The sequence below is a fragment of the Narcine bancroftii genome, chromosome 1 (assembly GCF_036971445.1).
Source record: "Narcine bancroftii isolate sNarBan1 chromosome 1, sNarBan1.hap1, whole genome shotgun sequence".
In the NCBI taxonomy this organism is placed as follows: Eukaryota; Metazoa; Chordata; class Chondrichthyes; order Torpediniformes; family Narcinidae; genus Narcine; species Narcine bancroftii.
This window is the reverse complement of record NC_091469.1, coordinates 204,667,901-204,691,060: the sequence shown is the minus strand read 5'-3', so window position 1 is coordinate 204,691,060 and position 23,160 is coordinate 204,667,901. Positions and strand designations below refer to the sequence as shown.

Below are 23,160 nucleotides of genomic sequence, written 5' to 3'. Positions count from 1 at the left end.
AGCTACAAGGTCGCGATGAGGACGAATACCGGTTGCGTGATGCGCGCAGCTCCTGGGATGAAGTGGTTGTAAAAATTGACCATACCCGTGAACTCCTGCAGCCCCTTGAGGCTGTCCGGGCATGGAAACTCCCTGATAGAGGCAATCTTCGCAGCGGCAGGCATGGCTCCTACGGCCGTGATGGGCCAGGAACTGCATGGACTCATTCTCAAACTTGGCCGGTTTGATGGTAAGGCCGAAGTCGGCCAGCTGGGAGAAAAGGGCACGAAGGTAGGCCTTGTGTTGCGCCTGGTTCTTGCTGGTGACGAGGATGTCGTCCAAATAAATAAAGATGAAATCCAAGTCCCTACCCACTGAGTCCATGAGGTGCTGGAAGATCTGAGCGGCGTTCTTGAGCCCGAATGGCATGTGCAGGAATTTGAACAAGCCAAAGGGGGTGATGATGCCCATCTTGGGTATGTTCTCAGGGTGCACCGGGATCTGGTGAATTCCGAATACCAGGTCAACCTTGCAGAAAACTCTCGCACCGTGCAGGTTGGCCATAAAGTCTTGGATGTGAGGGATGGGGTAACAGACAGGAACGGTTGCCTCATTGAGCCATTGATAGTCTCCACATGGACGCCAGCCACCGGAGGCTTTCGGGACCAGGTAGAACGGCGAGGCCCACGAACTGTCGGACCGCCGAATGATCCCCAGCTCCAACAGGTGCGAAAACTCCTTCTTTGCTACATGGCGCTTGTCAGGCGGGAGCTGGCATGCCTTGGTGTGAACCGGTGGGCCCTGGATGGGGATGTGGTGGAACACCCCGTGGCATGGCGAGGCAGCAGAGAACTGTGGCTTGAGGAGTGTCGGGAACTCCTCCAGGATTCACTGGAACTCATCTCTGGGCATGCTGATCGTGGCCATCTGCGGTTGCTCCGAACGGGAGGCGTCGAGGCAAATGGCCTGGAAGGTACGGGCATCCACCAGGCGCCTACCTCGAATGTCCACCAGAAGCCAGTGTGCGAGGATGAAGTCTGCACCCAGGATGGCAGTTGGGAGGGACGAGACGGTGAACCTCAATGCGAAATTCCGTTGGCCAATCTGGAAGTGGACTGTCTTATCTCCACATGTCTGGATTGCCATCGCGTTGGCCGCATGGAGGGGAGGTCCACGAGGTCGGTTCCTGGATTCAACAGCCTTGGCCGGGATGACACTGATCTGGGCTCTAGTGTCAACGAGGAACTGCCGGCTGCTGACTGTGGCCAGCCGCCACAGCCATTAACAGAGGCTAGCCTGGTCATTTCCCTGGAACGAGCAGGGCTGACGACACTTCCAAGCCTTAGCTCTCCAGCGCTGGTAGTAGAAGCAGAGGCCTGGAGCGGATGCTGCGGCCTTGGTTATGCTCTTGGGGGCCCCTGCAGGGGCCGGGTGCTCTACCGCAGTGCTAGGGGCGGGCTTGGCATGGTCGTGCCCATGCCTCGTGACCTGCTGGACCACTGAGCCCTCTGGGACTCGTGCGAGCCATAGCTCTTGGGCCTTCTGGGCGACCTTCCTCGGGTCAGTGAAGCTCTCCTGGACCAGCAGCGACCGGATGTCCCCGGGCATATGGTCAAGGAAGATGCGCTCGAAGAGTGGGCAGTTGGTGTGATTACCCATGAGCACGAGTATTTCGTCCATCAGCTCCATTGGGGACCTGTTCCCCAGGCCGTCGAGGTGCAGCATCCGAGCAGCACGCTGGTGTCTGGATAGTCCGAGGGACCCACTTGATGGTCTCGTATTTGTTGTCGGCGGGTGGGTGCTGAACAAGATGCAGCACGGGTCTGGCGGTGGCCTGGTCCAGGGCAGCGATCACATGGTAGAATTTGGTAGTGTTGGACGAAATCTGGCGGAGGTGAAACTGAGCCTCTGCATGGCCGAACCAGGTCTCCGGCTCCTGAACCAGGAATTCAGGCAGTTTCACGGCTATAGCGCTGATCCCAGCCTCGCTCATGATGGGTTCAAAGATGTTTGAACCAGTCGGGGTCACCAATTGTAGTGGCAGCTACACTGTTCCTGCAATAACACACATAACCAGACGGGTTGAGCTCAGTGAGCAGACTAGTTTATTGCAAGCTGCTGGGCTGCACTTGTACTCCCAGCCCGGACCTGGCTGAGAACCGCGCTGGAAGGCGCTGACGTCACCCGGGCGTCTCGTGGTCCCCCAGTGCTGGAAGGAAGGGAAACCCCCGACGGTGCCATTTTGGCGAGCTGCCCCGCCGTGTGGCTTACAAGCAGGGCCGGTTCGCCTGCCCTGTGGTGAGCCGCCACAGAAATAAGATTTTGCCACAAAATAGTTGAAAAAAAAGACAGCCAAGAGATTCTTCCCTCTTATCCAAATGGCAAATTAGGCAAGAACTTTGAAAATTTCTGAACGTTTCTACAGTCAGATACATTTGAAAGCAAAGATTAAAAAAAATAAAAATATATATATTTTTTAGAACTTTCAGGCAATCACATTAGGTAAAAAAAGCAAACATCTTTAATTAGCCTTGTCCTGCATAATCACATCTTTTCATTCAAACAAATGGTCTCACTGGCTTGGACCTGGCAGAGTTCCCAAAACAATTCCTGGGGCACTGCCACAAATTCACATCTGTAGCTGGAGTCCAACACAAAACGATCTCTGTGACAGGGCTCCACTAGCAATTTCTTAACTAGTGCAAGAGACCTGAAGTGCCTGGCACTTGCTTGGGTAAATGCCAATGCACAGAACTTCCTGCATTTCCAAGTTCCAGTGTAAATGAGTCAATAAAGAGGAAAATAAAGATTATTTCTTTTTCCTCATTTTGTGCATTTTCATGAAAGCATAATGAAAATTACACAGTATACTTCACAAACTAATGAGTTATATCCCCATAAGATACATTTTTTTTTTAAATGCACCCCCCCCACACCACCACCAACCTAAAGTCTTTAATTGCAAATTTAGTCAATTATGGATTTTTAAAAATCTTTGGAAGTGTCTTTGAGTTGTAGATGAGTTGCTTCCTTTCTGGTTTTGTTGGGATGATGGGGAATGATAATTAAATGGAATCCACAAGCTTTACCAAGCATGGGCAGGAGATGCTTGATGAATAAATTCATTGGAGGTTCTGCGTTCTTCCACTTTTGCCTGGCTCCAAGTACTCAACACCTCATAGATGCTACTTTTCAAATTTTGACCTGTCACAGGTAGGTTTCCTAAAATTCATTGAGGTTATTAGTCTTTCAATAAAGTTTTAAGAGAACATTCTTGAAGTATTTTCTCTATTCTTAAAATCACTTACCATGACAAGAGTGAAGAGAGGACCAATTTCTGAGCAAAAAACCTGCAGGTATTGGGCATCTGAAACAAATACTTTGCAGATCAGACAACATCTATGGAGATAGAAACCTTTCAAGTTAAGACTCTTTATGAGAGGTTGCCTGAGCTGCTGAGCATTTCCAGCATTTTCTGTTTTTGTTGCCTATTTCGAAGACAGATGATGGCATGCAGACAATATGCCTTCCTGCATTTGTTGGCGGACAATAAAAAGAGCCATAACATTGGGCAACAACAACTGGTGTTAATTCAACTATTCTGTCAGTGTGCTTGTAAGATTTGTGGAGAAGCCATTAGAGGTACCACTCTAGTAATTTGAGTTGTGTACTGCAGTAGGACACAACTATGAAAAATGTTGAATGAAGTGCTTACATCATCTTTGTAATGTATTTGAGTCTTGACTTTAAAATGTAGTTTTCTGAGACAACATTGGCATGCTGGATTAAGAAAAATAGAAGCCGATTTTACAGACAATAAACTTCCACAAACAGTAATGTTAAAATGATTAGATTGTAGTGGCTACTACGGTAGATGCTACTAAATAAAGGCAAACACACACAAAGGTAGTCAACTCAAGACTAGTTTATTGCAGACATACGCAGACCTTTTATTCCCTGCTTGTTAATGAGCTCGTTAGTGAACAGCTGCTGGTCCATAGGATCAGCAGGTTAAAGCTATGAGCCATTAGCGCCCCGCACCTTTAGGCAGGGGCTTCATCTGATCCATTCGCTGTACTTTGGCGCCCAGCACTGCCAGCCCGCGATGAGTCAGGTAAGTCTGTGAACTGACGGTGGTGGTTCGCAATACCGCGCTGTGCGCCCGCTACAAGATGATCTATTATAGTGATGTTAGTTCAGGGATACATATTGGAAAGGGCACTAGTGGAAAAAAATGTCATGCTTCTTCAATTGAACAACTTAAGTTTGTCATTAACGCAAGTGATACCCATATACACCTCAACATTCCAAGACAAAATAACTCTCATCATATTTAGCTGCTTTCATTTTTAACATTTTATCTAAAGCTATAAATATTAATCACAGCAATGATTCACTAATATAAAATACAGGTACACAATCCTTTATCTGGACATCTAAAATCCAGCAAGTAAGGAGAGAGACCGGCAGGGCGAGGGGGCAGCCGGGAGGCCAGCAGGGCGAGGGGGCGGCCGGGAGGCCAGCAGGGCGAGGGGGCGGCCGGGAGGCCAGCAGGGCGAGGGGGCGGCCGGGAGGGCGAGTCGGGCAGATGAGTGGGGAGACCGGCAGCATGAGTCAGACGGGTGGGGGGGGGGGGTGGGGGGGAGATGGCAACCCAATTTGGGTGGGCTTAAATCTGGCTTTCCAAAATCCTGAAAAATCTGAAATTCAGAACACACTGTCCCCCAAGGGTTCCGGATAAAGGATCATGTACCTGTATAAAATGTTAGTTTCAAAAAATAATGTGCATAGGAAAGACTTTGAACATTTTAGAACAGAACACCATCATGCTGGGTCTGATACGAACTATCCTAGTGTTAGAGGAAGCATGGAAGCAGGCCCTTCAACATAACTTGCCATATCAACCTAAATTTAGTGCATGTAAAAACACAAAGCTGTAAAAACTGAGCCGGTCAAACAGCATCCTTTACATAGCAAAGTTTAAAAAAAACATAACTGACGTTTTGGGATTGAGCCCTTCATCAAGAAATGGAAAAATGTTGGCAGTTATCTGAATAAAAAGGTAAGTGAGGAGGTGTGATTACAAAGGCAGGAGAAGGGAGGGAGGGCACAGCAGCAAGCAGGGGAGGAGGACTGGCTAAGTGAATAGAGAGGGAAGTAGGTGGAGAGCTGAGGGAAAGAAGCCAGGGGAAGGGCAGTGAGGGGGAAAGGAGAGCAGGTTAGCAGAAACTGGAAAAGTCGATGTTAATGCCATCCGGCTGGAGAGTGTCCAGACAGAAAATCAAGTGTTGTTTCTCCAATTTACATGTAGACTTGGTGGAATAGTATGACGCCATGGACAGACATGCAAGTATGAGAGTAGGGCACAGAACTGAAATAATTGGCCAATGAGAGGTCCCTGTCACTGGTGCAGACAGAAGGTGCTCGACCATGCAATCTCCCAGTCTGTGCCCAGTCTCTCCAATGTAGAGAAGGCCACAAAAGGAGCACTGGATGCAGTAAGTCAATTCTGCAGATACACAAATGAAATGTTGCTTCATTTGAAAGGCCTGTTTGGGGCCCTGGACTGTGGTGAGGGAGGTAGTGTGGACACAAGTGTGGCACTCCCTGCAACCACAGGGGAAGATGCTCAGGGACAATTGGTGGGGAGGAACAGTGCACATGAGAGCCACGGAGGGAGCAGTCCCTACAGAAGACAGAGAAGGGAAGATGTGTCTGGTAGTGGGATCCTGTTGTAAGAGGCAGAAATTCCAGAAGAGAAGGTGATGACAAGGGAAATCCTGTGTTTGTTGCATCTGGAGGCAGAGGAGGCCAGGGAAGATGAGTGCGAAATGGAGGAGATGTAGATGAGGGCTGTTGATAGTGGTGGAGGGGAATTTTCCATGACTCCCTCATGCACTTATCCTTCCCCATCAATAGCCCCCTGCACCTTCCTCTGTGGCCACAGGAGGTGCCACACATACCCATACCTCCTTTCTCACTACAGTTTGGAGTCCCAAACAGGCATTTCCCTCAGCTCTCCATCCACTTCTCTCTCTATTCCCCTAGCCATCCCTCCTCGCATTGCTTGCTGCTCTGCCCTCCCTCCCTTCTCTACTTATTACCTCCTGCCTTTGCGGCCATGCATTCCTCACTTTACCTTTTTATTTAGACGCCTGTCGACATTTTACTATACCTTGATGAAGGGCTCAAGCCTGAAACGTATTTTTGACCATGGTTTGACCAGCTGAGTTCTACCATCTTCATCTTCCATGTCTGCAGACCTTTGTGTTTTACTTGCCTCCTCCGGCAGACCATTCCATTTATAAAAATGTAATCTCTCAGGCTTTTGTTAAATCGCACCACCCTCACCTTAAACCTACTTCCTCTAGTTACTGATTGCCCTACTCTGGGCAAATGACCCTTTGCCTTCACCCAATCTATTCTTCTCATGATTTTGTACACCTCTACGAAATCATCCTTCATTGTCCCTGGCCTGCTCAACCTCTTCCTAAAGCTTAAGCCTCCGAGCCCTGGCAACATTCTCGTGAATCTTCTCTCCACCCTGATGTATTTTCTATAGCACAATGACCAAAACTGAACACAATTTTCCAAATGGAGCCTAACCAGCATCTTATACAACTGCAACATCACCTTACTACTTCTATGCTCAATTGATGAAGATCAATATGCAAAAATCCTTTTTGAATTAGGAGAAGAATTGAGAGGCCTCTCAAGATTGTTTCACCATTTAATATTATCATGGTGTATCTGATTGTAACCTCAATGTTATACTCCCATTTACTAGTAGTAAGTTTTCATCCTATTGCTACTCAAGTGTCTTAAGATATTCAGAATCCTCTTTCACTACCCTTTGAGAAAATATTTTATAAATACAGCAAAATCCCCATTATCCAGCATCTACGGGAATTGTGGATGTCTGATATGTGAATTTTCTGGTTGACTGAGACTAACTCTTCCAATGTCTAATTAAGACATCTGCATTAAGAATATGCCCTTTAAAAGACAAAAAGTGAAAATATATAGTAAATCAAAAGGAATATCAGTATTGTAGTCAAAGTTCACTTTGATCAGCTAATTCCCATAACTTGCAAAATTTAAATTCGAACCAAGTGGCTGGCGCTGTAACAGCGTTGTACTAGCTGCTACACTAACTGTTCTGCTGTCATAATTAACACCCCCTACTCTCCTGACAACCCGACTCACCTCCACACAAGTATCCCGGTCAGGCCCTCGGCGCAGCCCGACTTACCTCCACGCAAGTGTCCCGGTCAGGCCATCGGCGCAGCCCGACTCACCTCCACACGTGACCCGGTCAGTCCCTCGGCACAACCCAACTCACCCCCACACAAGTCTCCTGGTCAGTCCATCAGCACATCTTTCTTGCAACTGCCCCTGTCAGGCCCTTGGCGCATCTTCCTTTACATTCAAACCCAATTTGGGAGAGCTGTAACATCATTGCACTAGATGCTATGTTAACCATGCCACTATCATAATTAACTCCACCACCCCCAGCCTGTTTACAGATTAAAGCCTTAGTAATACATTTAATAGAGTCGCCCCAGCAGTTAGCAGCATGGCGAGCTCTTCATCTTGGGTGCTGCCAGTTTATTCAAACACAACTTTATTGAAGCTTTATTCAAATAGCTGCTGTGGACGGGACATGACTAGAGCACACTGCAGGCTGAATATTTGCTCCCAAGGGTTTGTATGTTACTTCTGATAACCTTTACTTTTACAATTTTAAACTTTTGTCTAAAACTTTATTTTTTTCTTAGTCATCTTTAAATTTATTTATTTCCTCATTTTTTTTGCCTGTTGTTTGGGTTTGCGGTGATTGAGTGCCGGATAATGGGGATTTTACTGTACTTACCTTTGAACCAATAAAGAATGGGAAGATGGATTATAAAAGTAAACTAGTACAACTTGGATGAAAAAGTAGAAGGATGGGACAATAAATTTGCAAATGGCACAAAGGTTGGAGGTGTTCTGGATCGTGTAGAAGGTTAACGTAGGTTGCACCATGAGATAGATAGGATGCAGACTTGACCAAGACACAGCAGCAAGGGTCTTCGACTTCCTGCGGCAGCCTCTGAAGCAAGGCAAATATGATGTCCTTAAGGAGCTATTAACCCGTACCTTCGGGATCTCACAGCACAGGCCAATTGTTGCATATGGACGTTTTGGGGAACAGGGCTCCATCAGCCCTCATGAGCGAAATTCTCGCCCTTGCTGAGGGATGTAGGCCTTGCCTGCTCTTCAAGTAGATTTTCTTGGAGCAGCTGCCTGAGGATATCTGACTCTTGCTCTCCGATGAGGACTTCTGCGACTCCAAGAAAGTCACATTCCAGGCAGATGTGCTCTGGAGAGCAAAGAAAGCAAACAATGCATCGGAGCAGATTGCTAGGCTCTGCTCGCAGCCAGCAACAAGGTCACAGCAAACAAAGCACCAAGTGGACTCCCCAAAGGTATTGCTACTGTAACGATATTAATATTGGGGAGAATTTATAAGATTTAGAGTAGGTCACATACATACACACACTTTAAAACAGATCTTATTTGAAAGACTGAAGAATTCACATTGCAGGATCTCTGGAGAATGTAAGCACCTTTCACAAGTAGGTGTTAATTGAACTGATGTCTTAAAATGTTTGACCATTGTCTTGTTGGAGTCATGTTGTCTATCAGTACCCTTTCTGCAAAGTGCTCATAGAAAGGTCACTTCTGGATTTTGTTTATCTAACAACAGATGGGAGCAGAAGAAAGAACTCCTGTTGTTTTGCTCAGGAAGGTGGGGGTTTTGCAAAACACGAGTCACATGCTCTCTTTGGAGTTTCAGTTGGAAGAGAGAGAGAGTTAACAGCTCAGTCAGTCAGTCAGTCATGTGTGTGGGACACTGACAAGTAACTGAAAAGTGCAATCCAGGGAAAACTGTTTGAAACTGATGAAAGCAAGTTCCAGATCAGTAGATGGCTGGAAGTGCTATCTGTCTGGTGTTTCTCTTGAAATAGAGGAAGGAATGGAACTCTGTGGAAGCTTGAAGAAAGAGGTTACCATCTAGAAGACCTTGATGGGGCAAGTCTCATCAGTGAGACCCTGAGGTGACTAATGGTGGTACCTCAGTTGTGGAAATCCTGGAGCAGCAATATCTCTCTGCAAACCCTACAAGAACCTTCCTAAGCGGTAAACATTTACCTTTCAAGCACCAAGCCTGGTGAACTTTATACATGTTAAATTCTGTGCACAGTATGGTGATTGCCTGCAACCAGAGAACTTGGAAAAAGTGAAATTGAACTGTGAACCAAAGAACTTTTCTTGAATTTACACACACATTACATACAAGTGCACTTAGAATTAGAAGAGGCTTATTTGGGTTAGTTAAGTATAGAGTTGTTAAAGTTTGATTCTATTTTCATGTTTGAAGTTGATTAAAAATAACTTTTGTTTTGAAACCCACTTGTCTTGGTGAATGTCTATCGCTGCTGGGTTTTGGGGTCCTTTGGCTCCCAACACTATCATAACTAACGATGAGGTGGGGAGGGCCCATATCAGGGAAAAGCCATGCCCAACTATCGTTAATGGCTGCAGCAGTTGGCCAACATGACAGCCTCCTCCACATGTGGGACTCTGTCAGGAGGGCGCTTCCTCATTGACACCAGTACAATAAGTGTTCCTTCCCCGCCTCACCTCCAATACAAAACATTTCCTCACTTGTCAGGAAGGCACTACACTACACTTCCTGAGAAGACTGAGGCAAGCAAGGCTACCGGCCACCATCACGTCAACTTTCTACAGGAGCTTTATCAAGAGCATCCTTGCCAGCTGCATCACAGTGTGGGTTGATTACTGTAGAGCACACATGTCAAACTCTGGCCCTTGGGCCAAATTTGGCCCGTGATATAATAATATTTGGCCTGCAAGATCATATCAAAAATGTATTAGAGGTGGCCCGCTGGCCGCCGCGCCAGTATAGCGCATGCACAGTAACCGCTGTGTCCCAGGGTGAGAGAGAGAGAAAAATCCTGGTCCTTGAAAAGTAGTAGTGGGTGGTTTTATAAACACGCTGTCATGTCCCCCCCCCGCCCATCCCCCCCCCCCCCCCACCGCAGCGCTTCCCAGCGCCCGGAACCCCAGTGGCACAGCGTTTGTTGGAGCTGCAGATGGAGTCTGGACGCCGGAGGGAAGATTGGGGCTCCCCGCCGGGCGATAGGGGCGCCGGCCGCCCTGCGCCTTCCCACCGGCGGGTGCCCGGAGTACACATGGAGAGCGAGGCTGGTCCTCAGCAGTCAAAGGGGGATCCGGGAGAAACTCAGCAGGTCAAGGGGGAGGGGTCCGGGAGAAACTCAGAAACTCAGAAGGTCAAGGGGAGGGGGTCCGGGAGAAACTCAGCAGGTCAAGGGGGGTCTAGGAGAAACTCAGCAGGTCAAGGGAGGTCCGGGAGAAACTCAGCAGGTCAAGGGGGGTCCGGGAGAAACTCAGCAGGTCAAGGGGGGTCCGGGAGAAACTCAGGGGGGGGCCTGACCTTGCCAGGACCATTGCCCACTCCTCCTCCCTGCCGCAGGCCGACCCACGACTCATGGTGACGGGGCCGCTGATCCGCCGAGATGCCGCCCTGCAGCGAGAGCCGATGCCCCCGCACTATCGTTGTCCAACCCGATCGCCCGCAAACCTCGCCCTCCCGCACATAGGGCTGAGTAAGGATTATGAACTTTAATCTCAGGATAAAACGATCTTCCAATAGTTTCATGTCACAGTGATAAATATATTCCTGGTTAAAAATGGTCCTGCACCTGGATACAAGCTCATTAGGCATAAAACTTGAAAAGTGTGTAAATCAAAGGATATCTGTACCAATGGAAAAAGGGCATGGCAAATAACCCTGCTAGAGTTCATGCCCATAATCAGTCACCCATTTGATTTTTTCAGGAATCATGTTATTCTCCCACATTCTCAATAGCCCTCAGATTTTACTATTCGACAGCACACTAGCAACATTTGACAAATCCTCTACAGAGAAATATTATTTATTGAATATTTTATTTCTCATTTGTTAATGCTTCTGGAAAGAGTTTATCCAAAACTATTATTAAACATTTATTTTAATAAGAAAAAGTTTAACATTACATATGTTGAAATAAGAGAAAATATGCAGATGTTGTTGAAAATTTTCAATAAATATTTAGTTCGGCCCTCGACTTAGTCGAAGTTTTTAATTTTGGCCCTCCGTGAATTTGAGTTTGACACCCCTGCTGTAGAGCATCAGATCAGAGGTCAATCCACAGAACCATAAGAATGGCAGAGAGCATCACTGGAGTCTCCCTACCCCATCAATGTGATTTACCAGGAAAGTTGTCTAAGAGGGCTCGCAAAATCAGGGATGACCCCTATCACCCCGCACGCAGCATCTTCCAGCTACTCCTATCAGGAGTATCAGAGCCAAGACCACCAGGCTCTTCCCATGGCTAGTAGATATGGCTAAACGACTGCGGAACTACTCATACAAACTTTCTGGGACTCAACTATTTACTTAACAATATTTATTTATTTTTATTTATAAGCACTGTGCATTATGTAAAATTTGTCATATGTCTGTAACAAAAAAAGCCTGCACATGATGGAAATCTAAAATATTAGCAGAGAATGTCAAAATACTCAGCAGATCAGGTCACATCTATGGGAAGAAAAACAGTTACCATTCGAAGTCAGGAAGCCTTATCTTTGACTAATGTTAATCCTGTTTCTCTTCCCACATATGGAGCTGGTCTTGCTCTGTAATTCTAGCAATTTTTGCTTTTATTCTTTTGAAATTCTATTCTGAATAAACAGAAAGAAAATTAAACTGTCTTATGCAAGTCGGTAAGCAAAAAAAAGGGGTATCAGGTAACTAGTACAGCCATTTCAGGATTAAAATGCAAATATAGTGTTAAGGCAAAAGGCAGAAATTTTTGAGATGTATTCTCTACAGTAAATAAGCACATGCTGAGATAATGCACTAAAATAGATGAAGTGATGGTGCCAGAAAAACTGGGTGATATTCAACATGAACAAGTCCCTCATCGATGGAATCTATCCACATTTCTGAGAAATGTAAAGATGTAAATTGTAAGTGCTGACTGCAAATTTCCAATAATACTTAACAATAGAAGTAAATTATTGCAAATGCTTCCTACTTGTGAAAGATAGGGAAGGATAAACCAGTCAACTATTGGAAATAAATGCATCAGTGAAAGGAAAATGTAGAAACAATAATTTGAGAAAATTAACAGCGTTTGGAATGATGGATGAATAAAGAGCTGGCAAAAAAAAAAATTGTCAATGACAAATCATGCTTGGCTAAATTATTTTAGTTGAGCTATCAGAATCTGGATGAACTGTAGTTGATTTTGCAAGTAAAGATTTTCAATATTGGTGGCTATTTTATTTACAACAAAACTGGTACTCATGAGATAAAAAGGGGGAAAGGAGCAGCATAGATACAAAATTGTCAAAAGTTAGAAGAGAGAGCCAGGTGAATAACAATTTGTAAGGTTGGATGGTACAGTACCATCCTTTTGTATGGTAACATTTTATAATTTCACCATTTTTATATAATAATTTGTATAATTCTTCCAAATTAGATAATTTCACATCTTTAATGTAATAGTAATAACTTGTGCCAACTTCCTGCCCAGACATTTTACTCAAAGCTCTGTACACTTTCAAATTAGCAACATTGCTTTTTTTGATGTAATGGTCGGAAGGGCATGATTTCAAAAAATGCCATTCACAAGTATTTTTGTAGTGCAAAAACAACATACCACTCGGCAAGATGAGAATAAAGAAATTACCCAAAATTCATGGCTTAGTGGAGTCCTGGATGGATTTTGAAAAAAAGAAATGAGAGTGCAAGCTTCATAGCATAATTTTAAGAGTATAAGAACAGAGGGTTGGTTGTTTATAAATCTTTGAAGATATCTGAGCAGCACATATATTTCTGGGTTTTAATAAATAGGGGGATAGAGTACAAAAGCATTACATTCATATTCAGTTTGTGCAAGTTACTTGCCTGGATTCAGCTGCAGCATTGGGGCCATTTTTCAAAGACGTAGAAGCTTTAAAGAAAATGAGAAAATATAGTCACGTGCACAAATTGAAGAAGTTGGGGCCTGCTCTTATGAAAGAAAATTTAAGGATTACTTGAAAGAAGTATTTAAAATCAGTGAGGGCTTTGATACAAGAAAATGAAATTGTTGCCAACAGCAGCAATCCTGATAATTTAAGAATCGATTTGCAACTGGTATATTCAAATTAAACTGAATAAATAACAGATTTTTAAAAAATGAAGGGGGAAATCAGTAAAATACGTAGGAACAAAAACTGGCTTACACTTTGAAAGTCATAGGCCGTTCAGGTAGCCATGTTGTAATATTCTATGTTGAATTGGCTATTTGTACAGGAGGGAACCAACTCAATACAAGATAAGAACCGATTTGCAACTGGTATATTCAAATTAAACTAAATAAATAACAGATTTTTAAAAAATGAAGGGGGAAATCAGTAAAATACGTAGGAACAAAAACTGGCTTACACTTTGAAAGGCATAGGCCGTTCAGGTAGCCATGTTGTAATATTCTATGTTGAATTGGCTATTTGTACAGTAGGGAACCAACTCAATACAAGATGGGCAGTTGTTGAGCAAATTTTCAAGCCAATACTCATCTCATACTTTATATAATTGATTTACATTGATTGGCTATTGATGGTTTGGATGAAGCAACCAAGTGTACTCTATGCAAATTTCCTGATGATGCAACTTGTGAAGAAGATCATAAAGAATACATCAATATGTTAAGAGTCTGGGCAAGAAGATGGTGCAAGTTATGAGCAATTCACAAAAGTGTTGGCATAAATTATACTATTACATTACAAATGTGAGATTATCTAATTTGGAAGAATGATACAACAAATCATTATTTAAAAATAGTGAGATTATAAAATGTTACCATACAAAAGAACCTGGGCCTTTGTTATGAAACCGAAAGTCAGCATGCAATTGCAGCCTGTATGGCAAAAGATCATACATAGTTTATAGTAGGCATGTTGAAGTACTAACACAGCCTCTGGATTTCCTAGGAAATCAGGAACTGTGATGGACTGGCCAGCCTGTTTATCTAAGCCTGGAGCCGTGCTGACGCTCGGGCACATAAAACAGATCCCCTAGTCCAACCACTGCATACCAACCCCAACTACGCTCATGTTAAATTCCCAGACAGGAGTACTGACACTGTTCCCCAAAGAGATCTGGCCTCGCCTGGTTCGCCCCTTCCTCGCACCCCTACTCAGAGTGAGCCTGAGAGGTTGGACTCACCCCCTCCACCCCCCCCCAACCCAGCCTGTGACCCCTAGTAAGCTTTCAGATGGCCATGCTGAGGCTCCACTGTGTCACGTTGGCAATTCTGGAGCGGGTCAAGAAGTCAGTCCTTCCCACACTACAGACCCAAGACCTGTAACAGTTCCCAAAGTTGCAAAGGAGCCACCTGTTTTGAGACGAAGCACCAGAATTCGTAAACAACCTGATAGGCTTACATATTCATAAAACATCTCATTATATTTCAATTGCTTGCTAGATACTGGCGTATTTTGGCTGTTAGAGTATTCTCAAGGCCAAACATGGTATCCATGTATCGCTTGCTTCAGTCTTTCCTAGAGCTGTCCTTTTGATTTTAACCCTTCTGCTGCCGGGGGGAGACTGTGGTGAATGTCTGCCAAGCTGCCTGTCTCCCCTCTGGCGAGCCTTGCTGTACTAACATTGGCTGTGCATTATCCCTATTGTTAAGGACACACCCCTTGGGTATAACTGTGTATGCACCTATTGTCTTTCATTATTGTACCATGAGTTTCTGCTAATAAAAGCCATGATTATTGTTTAACCACATTGTCTTTGTCTACTTCATCAACCGGCACTTCAATGTCGCCAATTACAATCAGGGCATTGTCAGGGTGGGATGTCTGGACTTCGCAGATAGCACCGTAAAGCTACTTCATGGCTTCACCATCACTAGCCGAAGGTGGATTGTAAACTGCGGCAATTAGCGTGACCAAGAATTCTCTGGGCAGGTAGAAGTGTCTGCTTTTCACCATCAGGTACTCACTATCTCTGCTGAGAAGAAAATCTTTACAACAGATATATTTGTATACCAGTTCTCCCTGATGTAAGTGCCCTTTCACTCCCACTTACTTATCAAGAAACTATCTACTGCTGTCTCAAAAAATTCAAAAACTTTGTTTGACGTGGCATGACACTTGGAGAAAGAATTGTGCCTGACTTCGCCCCTTATTTTTAAACAGTGACTGCAAGTGTTTAGATTTTAGTTCTGGATTTACAAAAATAGGAAATGTCCTTTCCACAATCACTCCCTAGGATCTTCTCAGTATGTTTCACCTACTCCAGTAGATAAAAGACTAATTTTCCAACCTTTCCTCATCGGACAAATTATACTTCCCAGATATTAGTCTAGTGTTTCTCTAAACTGCTTCCAAAGCATTCACATCCTTCCTTAAATAAAGTCTACACAATACTCCAGATGTGGTCTTCACTACCTTTGTATTGATGACTCCTATCTACAAAATATTGTTTATTGCTCTCTGAATTATATTCTATTCTTGTACATTTACCCATGTTCTAATCATGCAGGACACATTGATTCTTCTGCATCTCATCGTTCTGCAATCTCACCATTTAGATCATCAGCTTTATCAGTTTTCTTGTCAAAATGAGCAATTTCAGAATTGCTACATGATACTCAGTTAGTGTGTAGCTAAGGGGGTTAACTGCTCTCCTGGAGCGCATACTTCAAAAGTGGTGCCTTTTTGAACTGTATGCTCAGTCTCCTGTGATGTACTTGCATTGGTGGCTCACCAGCACATGACATTCATGGTGGAGTTGCTCTCTGCTCTGGTGTGCTGCATTGGTGGGAGACATTGGCTATATACATGCAGCCAGTTTGCCTGCATTTGTTTAAACAGGTGGCTTCCTTCAGCAGTTCTTGAGTACCTGAATACTTCCGTTTTTAATAAACACTCCATTGTTCTGAAATCAAATAAATCCACTTCAGTTTCATTGGCTTTGCTTTCCAGACACTATGACTCCAACTGAACTCTCTCTTATTGCAATAGTATTTCTGTAAATCTGCTGTAACCTGCACGTTTCCCTGTACCAGTCCACAATTCCCTCTCTAGAAATACATTCAACTCCATAACTTACTTTATTCAGACATATTTATATGAAATATAGCTCAACATTTACCTAAATATTAATATTAATGCAGATCCATTACACCTCCGTTTGAACATTTTGAACTTCTAGAAGGTCAAATTTTTAAATTACAATCTACCATGTGTTTGATATATTTCACATTCTTAGACAACAAAGCACAAATACTGCAGAACATATAAATTCAACATCTGGATAGGAAACCATTGATGTCTTATAACATCTCATAACCAAGTCATATTCTTGCAAAATTAAACTCAAGTTTCATAATTTCATATTCTTATTTTTAATTTTACTTGAAATACCAAAAGATTAGGATCAGTGTAAACAATGATTAACCCCATAGTACTGCAAACATATACTTCAAAATATTGCAGAGTTAATACAAGGGATAATAATTCCTTCTCAATAGTAAAATAATTATTTTGGTGTTGATTGAATTTATTAAGATGTATAAGCCACTTGATGCTCAATTATCATCCCAGTCCTATAATAATACAGCATCGGCTCCTAAAGCAAATTACTTCTCATAATCAGGTGATTTAAGTACAGATTTTTGGCATAATAGAGGTAGTCCCTGACTTACGACCGAAATGGGGACCGAAGGATTAGTCGTAAGTCAAGGAACGGGGACCTCGGGCTGCTGGGGAAGTGGGGACCACTGTATACAGTACTTTTAATACAAAATATATACGTGTACAGTAGTTTTAATAAAGATTTTTTTTTAAATTTTGGTCATATGTGCAGGTAGATGTAACTCACGTAGTTCGGAAGTCGAGGACTATCTGTATGTCTTTCAGTTTGTCTTCCTGACACATGGCTGTCCAAATTAACTTTTTACTCTTCTTCAAAAGATTAGGCAAGGGAAGAGTAATATCAGCAAAGATTTTACAGAATTTTCTGTAATAACTAGCCAATCCTAAAAATCTCCTCACAGTTTTCTTACCTGGGGGGGGGGGGTGGTATAGGAAATTCATAAGTTGTCTGAACTTTAACATGAGCAGGCTCAAATTTTCCTTGGCCAACAACATAATCAAGTATGACAAAATTCACTCTTAACTAAATTAACAGCAAGATTGGCCCTCAAAAGTTTATCAAAGAATTTCTCTTTAAAATGACTTTAACAAGAGTCAGTTTGTATTGCTTCATGATCCATAATCTCCTTCACAATAAAAGACCTCTGGTGAAGGTTGTGTCTAACATTCAAACTCTCAAAGTAAAGTTTTAATACGTTAACATGACAACTCTGTTTTACATCTCCCATCAGGTGTTTTAACCATGTAATTAACTTCATTTACCTTAGATTCTATTTCACAAGGTCCTGAAAATCTTGCTCTAAGAGGATAGAAATTGTTAGGAGCAGAATTTACACTTTATCCCCTGGTTTAAAAATTCTCTTCTTTGCTTTTCTATCATCCCAGACTTTCATTTTTTTCTTGAGCCACATTCAAATTCTCCTCAGCTACCCTGCACACTTTTTTTTCCAGCGATCTCTAAACTTTGAAACATAATTCAACAAATTCAACTGCAAATCCTCATTAACCCACTGTTCTTTTCACAACATTAAAGATCCTCTAACTTAATGTCCAAATACCAATTCAAAAGAACTAAAACCTAATGATTCTTGTACCTCCTCTCTCACTGCAAACAAAAGTAAATGAACACTTTCATCCCAATCCTTCTCATTCTCACAACAAAGTCTTCATCATAGTCTTTAAAGTTGAATGGAACCTCTCCAAATTGCCCTGAGATTCTAGATGACATGCAGATGTAACTTGTATAGCTCCCAGTTTATAAACTAACTGTTGAAATACACCAGACATAAAATTACTTCCCTGATCTGATTGCATTTCAAAGTGAAAAATATACCAGAGCCCCAGACAGTTTTTGCTTTAATATTTCTGAGTGGTATTGCTTCATGAAACCTCAAAGCTGCACACATAATGGTCAACAAATATTCATTTCCAGCTTTTAGTTTGGGCATTGGACCAACATTGTCCACAATGACTTTAGAAGGTTTTCCAAAACAGGAATAGGTTTTAAAGGAGCAACTGGTGGTCCCTGATTAGGCTTCCCCACAACTTGACAAGTGTGACAGATCTTACAAAATGTCTTAACATCTTTCCTTAATTTTATAAGTAGCTTTCTTTACCCCAAGGTACCCACCTAAAGGTGTACTATGGGCTATGTTTAAAATCTCATCTCTATAGGCTTTAGGAACTACAACCTGATGAACAACTGCCCATTCTTCATTAGCAGTAATCTCACATGACTTTCATTTTCTAATCTATAGACCTTCATTAAAATAATATACAACTGGCACTTTCTTAATTTCCTCATCAGAGAGTGCTTTATTTCTAACTTCAGCAAGAACAATCTTCATTCTGTCTTTTTATTAATTTTGCTCTGTATAGTGACAAATTCTTTTTCAAGCTGCTGTGCACTTTCACAGACTTCCAACCCTTTTAAATAATTTTGTACATCACTGTTTTCACTATCAAACTTTTTTTTCCATCAGCCTCATTACTGTACACGTTGGATATATATCTATATCAGTCTCTGATTCATAAATGACCATCTTATCTGTTAAATTCACTGCATGAACAACTTTATCCTCTGCCAAATTATTCCCTAATAACAATGAAATACCATCCACTGGTAAACTTGATCTAATCTCTATTTTACCAAGTCCCTTAAAATTAGAGTTCTAACCTCACAAAGAAACATCTAAATTGGATGATATTTATTACAGCTAGTTTCCTGATGTACCTGACAACCTGTTTGTTGTTGTATCTGCTGCTGTATCTCAGTTAAATGTCTCTGCCCATCCTTTTTCTCCACTGGCAAAGTTTTTAGATTATAGCTTTTAAATTTGCTCAGCACTTTCACTGGCAACAATTCCCCATTCAGCCTCAAAATTACTTGGATACCCCAGAAGAAGCACGAAAATTTGCAGAACAATTACAAAAATAGACTGAGGGAGGAAGACGGGTAATGAGAGTTAAAATGATCACGATTGATATGTATGTGGGTAAAGACAAAAATAGACTGAGGGATGAAGACGGGTAATGAGAGTAAAAATGATCACGATTGATATGTATGCGGGTAAAGAGGTATAAGAGTGAATAGAGACAATGAGCATACATGAATGTATCTGTACTTAGAGGAAAATATAGATAGTATAGACAAGAATTAATAAGGGAAGGTAATGGAATAGAGAGAATAAGGAGGGAATTAAAAGAGTGACCTTTGTGACATATGAAAAGTGAAATCTTTTCTGGGGGAGGCGGGGTGGGGGGAAATAGCGGTCACTGCAAAATCCAAATGGAGAGGGGAGATGTGGTTGTCCGACAAGAGATAAAGGACAACTCAGGAGGTGAAGGGGAGATTGGGGATAAATAAGATAGAAATAGGAGAATAAGGAAAATGTTGGATGTTGTAGGAATGTTGTCTTATAAAGAGTTGAAAATAAGAAAACAGAAATGGAAAAGGAGGAAAGGTAATGATGGAAAAACAGAAAGAGAAGATAAACAAAATATAAAAGGGCTACGCTGAACTATATGTCTTTAAATATTAATGGAATACATAACCAAATTAAAAGGAAGAAACTACTAAATTTAAATGAATAAATGTATTCCATTAGAAAAAATAACATATAGGTTAAAAAATAATATTGAAATATTCGAACAAGTATAGGAGCCTTACATTAAATACAATAGCGAAAACCTACCGGGGACAAACATTACCTAAGTTGATGGAAGGAGAAGGAAAGAAAAGAATGGACTCAGTAGAATTTCTGGTGTAATTTTGTTGAATGACAACATTGTCTGACTGGCTTAATGCAACCTAGATTGTATACCTAAAATGGATGAGGAGGGGGGGGGGGGGGTGGGGGGGTGGTTTGGGAGGAAAGGGGGGGGGGAGAAAAAGTCACTGTATATGTGTGAAAAAGAAATAGTGTATATCATGGCTAATGTGATTTATGGTGTGAAAAATAAAAAATTTAAAAAAAAATTAAAAAAAATTTACTTGGATACCTTACTGCAGGGACACCCTTATCTCCTGACACAAGAGATTTAATTCCTTCTAATTTTACCATCAATTCCAGACTTTTGTTTTACTTCCATCTCTTTGAATAAAAGCATCTAGTGCTACTGGATCTTTCTTTTCCTTCAAGAAAAACAATTCGCTACCACATGACCAGTTTTCTTAGAATAATTGCAAAATAGACCAAAAGGTTTTCCCTTTTTATTTTCTAAATTATTTTGGTACTTCATGTTATCCTTTTGAAAAGGTTTTTTGGGAACAAATTTCATATTGTTATAGTTGACTGCTGATGTAGCAGTATTTTGTCCCCTTTGAAAAGTTTTATTTGAATTTAATTTAAGATCTAGATTTAACATAATCATCTGTAACTTTAACAGAATTTTTCCATTTCAAACCTTTTTTCTGCTTCATCTGCCTCAAATCTCCATTGCCTTTCAGTTTCCTCTAATCCACGTCTTTCTATCTCTCCCTCTGATCCATGTTTTTCTATCTCATGCTGTCTATTGTTTTTTCTCTCTCTCTTTCGCTCATACAATTTTATATTTTTCTAACTCCATCTCTCTCAGTTGTAACTGCTGCTCAAGAGATTTACTCTCAGGAAGTTGTTCCAACATCTCCTTTTCAAGAATATTCTTCTTTACCTAATAGTCAGTCATAATTCTTTGAATTTTCTTCATTGCCACTTAACTCCATAAGTTTCAACTCTTTAGTGATAAGAAACCACTCTTCCTTTTTCAAATCTGCAAAGTTTGGTGTTTCCAAAGATTTTTTAGGATCCACTGCTTTTGTTTATCCACACACAAAATAAGCCTTTTAATTGGCTTTCAAAAATATTTTTTACCCAAACAACTTGAACATTAATCGATCAAATAGGCTCTCATTAAGATCAGATTTTTGGTAAAAATCACAGACAACCAATATAATTTATAAAAGGTCACCAAGTCTCAAATGTATTAAATCCAATTTTCTCTCAACTAAACATGACATAATTTAAGAGACCCATTGAGTCAAAGTGGGTGGATTAGAATCTTTCCATTTAAATAAGATCGCTCTTCTAGCCAACAATGTAGAAAAGGCTGCAACCTGATATGTGGAAGAGGGAACTTGTCCCACTTCTGGAACTATAATTCCAAAAAGAGCAGTTAATGGGTTATGTTGCAAATGATACCCAGAATAGCTGACAAAGTATTTAAAATATCTATCCTACACCTACCCAACATAGGGCATGACCAAAACATACGAGTTGGAGAAGCCACTTCTGAATTACATCTCACAAATATGACTAACGTTAGAAAAATTTGTCTTTTGACATATGCGCCAGGAGCACCACTTTAAACTGCATCAAAGATTGACAAGCACATATTGAAAAGGTATTAACCAATCCAAAAATCTTCTCCCACAATTCCTCTGGAAGATGCAACTAAAGTTCCTCGTGCAGGCCCTTTTAATTTTGTCTTTAGAATTTGATTGCAATCTTTGTACCTTATTATAAATGTTACCTATTAAATCCTTATGAGAAGGATTCAAATGAAAAAGATTATCAACTAAATCTGGTTGGTATGATATTGGAAAGCAAGGGAGTAAAGTATTCGGAAAGTGTCTAATTTGTAAGTATCTAAAAAAATATAACTTAAGTATATTATATTTATTAGATAATTGTCCAAAAGACATCCAGCTACTATCTATAAACAAATCCGGAAAAAAAAAAGATTCCTTTAACTTTTCAAAAAGAGAAGGCTTGATCAATTATAGACGGTTGAAAAAAAAAATCGAGAAATGGTACTAGAAAAAATTTAAAATTTCAAGTCAAAGAACTTCAAAATTGAAACCAAATCTGTAACGTATATTTAAGTACTGGGTTGAAGTTTTGTCTACTAATCTTAAAAACTGTAAAGGGAAGAGCTGTTTCCAATAAAGAGCGAATGCAGCACTTTTACAAATTCTTGGGATACTTGCCCCAAAACTCCATCTTCCTGATATTTGTTATCTTGACACCCATGTGAAAAGCTTGATATTTTTTCCTACTTAAAACTTGACAAATACAAATTTCTCTTAAATAGATGGATATGGAGATCGATATTATCAAATAATAATCCATAAAACTGCTTTATATTACATTTTTAGCATTCATCCTGCATCAAAATTACAGCAAAGTTCAAGACAAAAAAGTGCTCATCTCTTCCAAATTTGAAAAAAATCAGATTTTTGTAATTGATACAATGTACTTAAATTTGAGATAATAAGCAGTGTTAGGTCATCACTCATCAAGACACGATCAAGACTTTGTTACACTTTCAATCCCTATTATGTAACAGCACCATAAAATTAATTTTCCATTTCTTCCCAAAGTGACTGACTTTTAGATCACAGTGAACGTGTAGCTGATTCACGTACTGAGGTTTTACTTTAACATTAATAAAATAAAGCCAATTGTTTCATAGCTTTAAGCTGTAACTATAACCAATGATAAATAAGAAAAAATCAATAAGAAGCACTGTTATAACTAGGAATATGACTTTTCTGTAAAATCTAATTCGTTTCACAAATGCATTGAATCAAATAATGGAGCCACCTGGCTGATCCACTCAGAAGCTTGAAACTTAATGAGCAGAGCTTGAAGCGTAGCTTTCTGCCCCAAGAATGTGCTAATTCCAAGACACCTGGTAGACATCTTATGGAATCCACTGAGCAGCAAAGATATTCTGCAGCTTAGGTTAGGAAACTTTTGCTTTCTGACTCTGCTCATATGTTCCAATGAAATGAATGGGAAGAAACAGCTGCAGAGAGAATGACAAAATTTTGTTTGTTTTATTTTGAATTGTTTGCATTTTATAAATCTTGAGACAGTCTTGACAGCCTGGTTGCAGGATTAGCAATCAAAT

The 23,160-nt window shown here is 41.3% G+C and overlaps 1 protein-coding gene across 7 annotated transcripts in view; it reads right to left on the bottom strand.

Moving 5' to 3' along the window:
* strbp (spermatid perinuclear RNA binding protein) overlaps nt 1-23,160 on the bottom strand; it is a 184,875-nt gene that overhangs the window by 117,850 nt on the left and 43,865 nt on the right. Inside the window, exon 2 of one of the 7 annotated variants that reach the window (XM_069888772.1) lies at nt 13,025-13,070. The exons of the other annotated variants lie outside the window; for them this stretch is intronic. The gene's annotated coding sequence lies outside the window, so the exon portion shown is untranslated. The remainder of the gene's footprint in view (nt 1-13,024; nt 13,071-23,160) is intronic. 7 annotated transcript variants of the gene reach the window in all.